Here is a 9,156-nt window from a genome sequence, read left to right on the forward strand (position 1 = left end):
GATAATAGGCAATCCGAAATCGGAGAGTGTCGAAGCGGTTGACAGTCTTCAAGCACCTAGGAACTTCGTCATAGGTTCTGTCTGCACAGGTAAAAGTTTAATGCTAAATGTCTAAATTCACGTTTGTAAGTGTCTGGTTGGTAGCTGACAAATGCAGAAAACTTATTTTGATACTGAAATACGTAAATCTCAATGCAGGACAACACAACAGTGCTAAAATTTAATTTTTGACCGGATGTACGTTATGTGAAATTCATCATGCGAAATCCAGACTAGCCAGCACACCAAACAATTGCCCTGCGAGAAAGCAATCCGTTTTCAATGAAATTTACATGCGCAATTTTACTGCAAAACAGAATGATACAGATTAAAATGGTGGCTCCGAATGTTGCTAATCTTTATCTTTAGCCTAGCGAACAATCGCTATACCAAAACTGTTATTCTAATTATGCAGCAGATGAACATAAAATTTCGTGATGACTGGGTGTTGTGTGATGTCCTTAGGTTAGTTAGGTTTAAGTAGTTCTAAGTTCTAGGGGACTGATGACCATAGATGTTAAGTCCAATAGTGCTCAGAGCCATTTGAACCATTTTTTTGAACATAAAATTTAACGCATCTGACCTTCTGATAAACTGCTTGAAAACTTACAAGATAGCACTTTTCTCAGATCTTTTACTGATACTAAACCTATGAACTTATATGATATTTTCACAAATACATTCCGACAATCAATGTACCTTACAGTGGACATGAATTATGATGAAAATGAAATTTGTTGGCCTACTTGTGCGAACGGAACACTTGTCTGTTTTGCAACATGTTACTGATTAAGATAACGATGAAACTGTCAAAAATCAAATTTCGTTTACCGTACTTGCGCTGTGCAGTGCAAGACGGTCTCTTATTACTTTTCATAAAAATGCCTCTACAGCACGCAACTCGCGATGTAAATTGGTAGTATACAAATACATTCATAAAATAAAATGAAAATGTTAAACTAATCTTAAGAACTGATAAATGACAACATGACTCCAAGTTAAATTATGCTTCATTGAGCCATAACATCAATATACCGTTTCATAAAATTCTCGCAAGTAGAAAGTTAGCAAAATATTTTTAAAAAATTTTCCTGTGTACAACTACTGTCCTTGAGTCTTGTTTCAATTATAAGACAAAACCACGTGCTGAATTAAAACATTCCTACAGCATACTACAACCATTCACAACGATCTAACAGCAAGAAACCACACAGCTACACAAATAAAAGAAAACTTGATTACCTTGAAATTGTCGTTATTCTTTTATTAATATTTCTCAAAACCTTCAATATTCCTCAAAGACATATTATTACACAATCCTTTTTAAATAATGCTACCTCCACTACGTGGCAGACTAGCTTCCAACTGTTTCCAAGGGAGTACATTGCCAGACTGTCTAATATAAACTACATACTGCTGCTCACTTCAAAAGAAGTAACCTCTCTGATCAATTTATTTCATCTCAGGAACAGACTTACAACGAATATGGTTATATCGATACTACAGATGCTGAGTACATTTATGAAATTCACAACTTCATTCACATTTGTTGGCAAAACTTCTTGAAAATCGTCACGGCGAATAAGACAGTTCCCTTCGACAGGTACATTTTTTAAGATTCTCAATAAAGTTGAGTGGGTGCCACTGAGAATTTCGGCGAAATTGGAGTTTTAGAGAGACCCTTTGCGTTTTATTAATGCACATGTCAGTGTCCCATCCCCCCGGTGATCAAACCACAGGAGTACACAAAATAGGAGCGCTGAGAAAGCATAAGCAGCCGTTGCTGCTTCAGATCAAGTTCAAATTTCGTAGAATGGTTTGTAACGATCTCTAGTGGTTCCATCCTGTGCACGAGATCAAAAATTGCTGTCGCACTACGCTCCAAACTAGTGCCATCACGTTCGATGGTGATATTGCCCTTAAACAAGGGTTGAAAACACCAGAGGTTGTCAGCAGTGTCCAACGTTGTCGAGAACAACTTCCTGTTGCTCGTCGCTCTGCGAACGGTCGTTTTCTACCGAGAAATGTATGGGAATCAACGCCCCAGGGAAAGGGGTGGTTTTACTGCAGTGCTTTATGCCACCTCCTGAGGCATTTTCGTGCTGATGCTGAGCGGCGGTCTGTCTGGAATGTTTCCCTCCGCCACTCCTAAGAAAAATGCGTTATTTGAACGTTGTGCTCTATTCTAACCTCCATCGCAGAGGTGTCAAAAGAAGGGGTGCAATGTGGGTAACAGCGGCTGTGACAGCCTTCCCATCGTATGACACGTCCACGATGGCGTTGGGCTGTATTGTGATGAATATTGGTGCCAATGGGACGTCGTAAACCATCTTACATGTTCTGACCCTTAGCTTCTTGTTACGGCTTCTGCACCACTTGTTAGCAGCAGGCACAGTGGCTCTGCCAAAGACTGAGACGGCGTGGAGTTTTACAATTATTTATTGAACTTTCTTTACAATTTCTCCCTCGTTGTTGCTGCCCAGGCCTGCAGATCCCTCCGCCTGGCTGCTGCTGTGTAGATTCTCCGACAATACGCGCAACGCGCGCCGCTGATCGCACTCGGGAGCCTCAGGCTACTAGTGCTCCGCTGAAGCCAGGATGCCCTGTGGTTGAGATGACCTCGTCGCCGCTCAGCGCCCCAGTACGTGGGGCCAGCTGCCGATGCCTGCTGCACCGGCAGCTGGGAAGCCGTCAGTTGTGATGTCCGAGAGGTCCCGCCATGGACGGACCACTCGCCGTGGGGCCGGGTTGCCGTGAAGTCCGGGCGTCGGTCCCCGGCAGCGCCTCTGACCGAGACCGCGCTGCGGGTGGTCCTGCTGGAAGTTCTCGCTGTAGTTAGTCAGCCATGGTGCCGACCGAACTCGGGCCGACCTCCAGAGCTGAAGTTGAAATCTGACGGCGAATGGATGACTCCTGCGAGCTGGAACAGACTTCCGGAATCGTCACCTACGAAGATTGAACATTCGGACACGGACCACGTCCGTCCTCAGATCCGAACTGCTTCCTAATGGCTTCTATCCGTTGCTGCCTGCGCTCCACTATTTATATCCGGCAGGAGGACTTTTTTTACCCTCGGTGGTAGCTTTTTGTCATTGCTCCCGCAGTATATTGCAGCATAACTTAGCGTGCTGACCTCACTTCTCCTTACTCAGCACTCTCCAGGCTTTGCTCGGCGCTCGATCTGTGTGCGTCCTTGCGTCAGTCTGATGGTAGACTGCTGCTGTCAGCCAGGCTATCTGTGCCTGCCTACTTTGCAATGCCTCGGTCGCCGGCGTGCCTCTATTTTGCCATTATCCACTGTGTGAAGCAGCGCTTACTACATGTTGCCGCAACATTCTTTTTCGCATGTGTCGACTTCTTGCTCTTTGTAGAGTCTTAGAGCCCAAGGATGACGTCACAGAACGCCACGCTTTTGCACCGTCGCAGAGGAAGGTGGGGATTACAGTGTTTCGGACACTGACCCTTGAATTCCGTTGCACAGTGTATTTTCACTGAAAACTGTGTATTTAGCGGGTAGGTAGTTTGCTTATTGCTGCAACTCCTACTCGTAGTGTTTATAGAAGCCCTGGACCATTACGATGCCAGACGAACAAAAACTTTGTAATGGGAACAATACAATGAGCTGCTGTCATTTCGGATCAAAGATATGTTTCGACCATATCAGGTCAGAAATTTTCGCAAATGGTAGTAAATATGATTCTAGCAATGGGATTGTGAGCTCCCTATGACCGCTTAAAACTGCTTCTTTGTGTGTAGGTGCACGATTGTGTGTGGGTACTAACAGAAACGCTTTATTTGTTAGAAACGATCGCCAATGAAGCATCGAAACTAAGAACCTGGACCTGATTAATTGCAACAGAAGTAAATATATAATGCTGCGGATTTCTAAATACACTACTGGCCATTAAAATTGCTACACCACGAAGATGATGTGCTACAGGCGCGAAATTTAACCGACAGAAAGAAGATGTTGTGATATGCAAATGATTATCTTTTCAGGGCATTCACATAAGGTTGGCGCCGGTGGCGACACCTACAACGTGCTGACATGAGGAAAGTTTCCAACCGATTTCTCATACACAAGCAGCAGTTGACCGGCGTTGTCTGGTGAAACATTGTTGTGATGACTCGTGTAAGGAGGAGAAATGCGTACCATCACATTTCCCACTTTGATAAAGGTCGGATTGTAGCCTATCGCGATTGCGGTTTATTGTGTCGCGACATTACTGCTCGCGTTGGTCGAGATCCAACGAGTGTTAGCAGAATATGGAATCGGTGGGTTCAAGAGGGTAATACGGAACGCCGTGCTGGATCCCAACGGCCACGTATCACTAGCAGTCGAGATGACAGGCATCTTATCCGCATGGCTGTAACGGATCGTGCAGCCACGTCTCGATCCCTGAGTCAACAGATGTTGCAAGACAACAACCATCTGCACGAACAGTTCCACGACGTTTGCAGCAGCATGGACTATCAGCTCGGAGACCATGGCTGCGGTTACCCTTGACGCTGCATCACAGACAGGAGCGCTTGCGATGGTGTACTCAACGACGAACCTGGGTGCACGAATGGCAAAACGTCATGTTTTCTGATGACTCCAGGTCCTGGTTGCAGCATCATGATGGTCGCTTCCGTGTTTGGCGACATCGCGGTGAACGCATATTGGAGGCGTGTATTCGTCATCACCATACTGGCGTGATGGTATGGGGTGCCATTGGTTACATGTCTCGGTCACCTCTTGTTCGCGTCGACGACGCTTTGAACAGTGGACGTTACATTTCAGATGTGTTATGACCGGTGGCTCTACCCTTCATTAGATCCCTGCGAAACCCTACATTTCAGCAGGATAATGCACGACCGCATGTTGCAGGTCCTGTGCGGGCCTTTCTGGATACAGAAAATGTTCGACTGCTGCCCTGGCCATCACATTCTCCAGATCTCTCACCAACTGAAAACGTCAATGGTGGCCGAGCAACTGGCTCGTCACAATACGCCAGTCACTACTCTTGATGAACTGTGGTATCGTGTTGAAGCTGCATGGGCAGCTCTACCTGTACACGCCATCCAAGCTCTGTTTGACTCAATGCCCAGGCGTATTAAGGCCGTTATTACGGCGAGAGGTGGTTGTTCCGCGTGCTGATTTCTCAGTATGTATGCACCCAAATTGCGTGAAAATGTAATCACATGTCAGTTCTAGTGTAATATATGTGTCCATTGAATACCCGTTTATCATCTGCATTTCTTCTTGGTGCAGCAATTTTAATGGCCAGCAGTGTATTTTATTATTATTACTACCTGACACACCCGGTATTTCACGGGTATTCACTTTGCCAGTTTTCTACTAGAAACGGAAACAAAACAAAAAAAAAAAAAAAAAAATGAACAGGTCTGTAGCGAAGTATCGAAAAAATTGGGTTTCCCTGTACTCCTGAAAAGGCGTTTGAAATTATAAAACAGTCGCACAAAAAACATACATAATGTGCAGTTATGTAAGTGCAATATCGAAATTAAGAAACATGATCCGGCAAAGTTTCTGTATGCTGGGCAACACATATTCATAGTACCACATAGCACTATAGACGGCTATCGTTTTCGCCTACAGCCGTTTGCGCTTTGCAGCAGAAAGCTATCAGAAGAGGTGCCAGATATCACGGATTAGTAGTAAAGAATAAATGTATCGAAATGTCATGCATGATGCGGTGTTTTTCAACGTAAATTGTTGTCTATGAGATCATATCTCTTGAACTACGTGTCGTACAATGATATATTTGTGTAGGTACATTTAGCGGCATATGTGGATACCGTCAGCGAAATACGTTGCAAACAGAGTCAGTAGCAAAGAAGTAATAAATTTAAATGTCACGCATAACGCGGCAATTCTCATGAATCTCATTGTTTATGACCTTGTATTCCTGCTCCATGATAGGTAGGTGGTTCTTCGACAGCGATTGTTGTCTGACAGTAAGGGATATGAGTGCCAAGTTTGGCTGGAATTGGTCGTATGGTTTAGGAGGAGACGTAGAACATACATACACACACATACACACACACACACACACACACACACACACACACACACACACACACACGAATGCGTACATCCATTTTTATAATATGCGTAGACTATTATTACAATTATAATTGTTATTATTATTGTTATGATGTGGATGGTCAGGCACGAAGTCTTCCAGTTTCTGTCAGTTGAGAAGTAAGGAGTCCATCAATCAGCTGATTTATAAACGATAGGCCCAAATATAGTACGCACATTTTAACTTGGATGTTTTTAAGTGGGTATGCAGGGACTGAAGTGGTCCAGAAGAAGCACATTTCGTAACAAGTACCTACCATTAAACTCAATACTATGCTTTCTTTCTGAGAAGTAGTTGTATGTAGCACTCGCGATGCACAGGCAACTGCTTCATAATTCTATTAACAAAGGTTGTTAAAAATAATCACTATAATTGTAACATGGAATCATTAGGTCGTGGATTGATGAAACACCTACATGAACTAAATATCACTTATCTTTTAAAATTGAAAATGCTTATAGAAAATTTTTTCATTCTAAATTTTAGTTAGGCGCTAATATTGATGATAGTGGGGGATGCTGTGTAGTAGCTAATATCTGATTGCGCTTAGGGGTAATGGTCTCAGAAAGGTTGGGAACTGGTCTACAACGATGAATAGTTTACGGGCAACTGGAACGTGTGAAGGCCGGCTGATTACAAACGCTCAGGAAGTTGCAATGCGGATATTTTACGCCAGGCAGAGATGCGATGGCTGCGGCAGGACAGCTCGCTGGCGCCAGCGACCGCGCGCCGCCGCATCACGGCTTTCCAGCGGGCTGTTAATCCTGTTCCCGCGGTGATCCGCTAAAGCCGAGTATGGCTCGCAAATCTGGCTGCAACTTAGGGGATTTTCCGCCCCGCTGGCGCACAGCCCCCATTTCTGACGCCAGAATACCACTGCAGAGCTCACTGGCTGGAACACCGCTGTCGACAGATGCCCGCATTCCGACGTCAGGTAATCTTCACACTCTCAGGTACACGAAAATTAGGCTGCAAAATGAGAGAACTGTAATAATCTTGTAACGTTCTGTTAAACCGAATGTCGTATAAGTGGACCGGATCATGACGTAACGATTACATCGAATCGAAGTACTATGTTTATTAACGATCATCTTTCTGTACACCACGAGCTATGTGTAAAAATATTTAAGTTGAAATATGTCAATAGAAAATCACCCAGACCAAAACATAAATAAATCAAAGCACTAAACTGATGAAAAATATTTATAAGCTGAGAAATATGTAAATAACAATTATAGTCTGTAAGAAAAATGTAGCTGGTAGAAGCCGACCTCGGGGAAGATCAATCTGGATTCCGTAGAAATGTTGGAACACGTGAGGCAGTACTGACCCTACGACTTATCTTAGAAGAAAGATTAAGGAAAGCGAACCTACGTTTCTAGCATTTGTAGACTTAGAGAAAGCTTTTGACAATGTTGATTGGAATACTCTCTTTCAAATTCTGAAGGTGGCAGGGGTAAAATACAGAGAGCGAAAGGCTATTTACAATTTGTACAGAAACCAGATGTCAGTTATAAAAGTCGAGAGACATGAAAGGGAAGCAGTGGTTGGGAAGGGAGTGAGACAGGGTTGTAGCCTCTCCCCGATGTTATTCAATCTGTATATTGAGCAAGCAGTAAAGGAAACAAAAGAAAAGTTCGGATTAGGTATTAAAGTCCATGGAGAAGAAATAAAAACTTTGAGGTTCGCCGATGACATTGTAATTCTGTCAGAAACAGCAAAGGACTTGGAAGAGCAGTTGAACGGAATGGACAGTGTCTTGAAAGGAGGGTATCAGATGAACATCAACAAAAGCAAAACGAGGATAATGGAATGTAGTCGAATTAAGTCGGGTGATGCTGAGGGAATTAGATTAGGAAATGAGACACTTAAAGTAGTAAAGGAGTTCTGCTATTTGCGAAGCAAAATAACTGATGATGATTGAAGTAGAGAGGATATAAAATGTAGAAATTTGTTAACATCGAGTATTGATTTAAGTCGTTTCTGAAAGTATTTGTGTGGAGTGTAGCCATGTATGGAAGTGAAACGTGGACGATAAATAGTTTAGACAAGGAGAGAATAGAAGCTTTCGAAATGTGGTGCTACAGAAGAATACCGAAGATTAGATGGGTAGATCACATAACTAATAAGGAGGTATTGAATAGAATTGGGGAGAAGAGGAGTTTGTGGCACAACTTGACTAGAAGAAGGGATCAGTTGGTAGGACATGTTCTGAGGCATCGAGGAATCAGCAATGTAGTACTGGAGGGCAGCGTGGAGGGTAAAAATCGTAGACGGAGACCAGGAGATGAGTACACTAAGCAGATTCTGAACGATGTAGCGTGCAGTAGGTACTGGGAGATGAAGAAGCTTACACAGGATAGAGTAGCATGGAGAGCTGCATCAAACCAATCTCTGGACTGAAGACCACAACAACAAGAAAGAAAAATGTCAAGAAAAATGTTTTTTAAAATTTATTTAAGTTCTTTGCATATCAATGGTGACAGTGAAGTATCTGCACCAAGCTCTTTGTTGGCGGGAGGGCCCGCGCATCGATACATAGTGAGCGTGGCGAGAAGCGCGCAGCATTGTCGATAGAACACTCTTGAGTCAACCTTTGTGCAGTGAAGTTGTGAGTGAAGACAGAGTGGTGTGCCAGTTCGCCACCAGCTATATATTACTTGAAGAATACTATAATTATATAAATTACCAATTATATTTGAATTATTAAAAATCGACGTCATGAAGACATCAAAGGTTTTTAAACGCTAAAGGCATGTTGTAAGTTCGTTGTTACATTTTTAATCTGTTTTATGTAAACGATTCCCAAACTAAAGTTTTATGAATTGAGTCATTATAAAGAGTTAAAAATTTATATTCAATCATTTTCAGAATAGATCAGTTTATCTCAGTGAGTATCGTATTATTTTTCATTGAACCCTCTAACCACAATATTAAACTTTTGTTGAGTTTTCTAATTTTTTAAATTTAATAATGCCATTAATTTTTGCACCAGTAACTTCAATCAAAAAAGCAAATGAATAATAAG

This window comes from Schistocerca serialis, chromosome 4 (assembly GCF_023864345.2).
Source record: "Schistocerca serialis cubense isolate TAMUIC-IGC-003099 chromosome 4, iqSchSeri2.2, whole genome shotgun sequence".
Lineage (NCBI taxonomy): Eukaryota > Metazoa > Arthropoda > Insecta > Orthoptera > Acrididae > Schistocerca > Schistocerca serialis.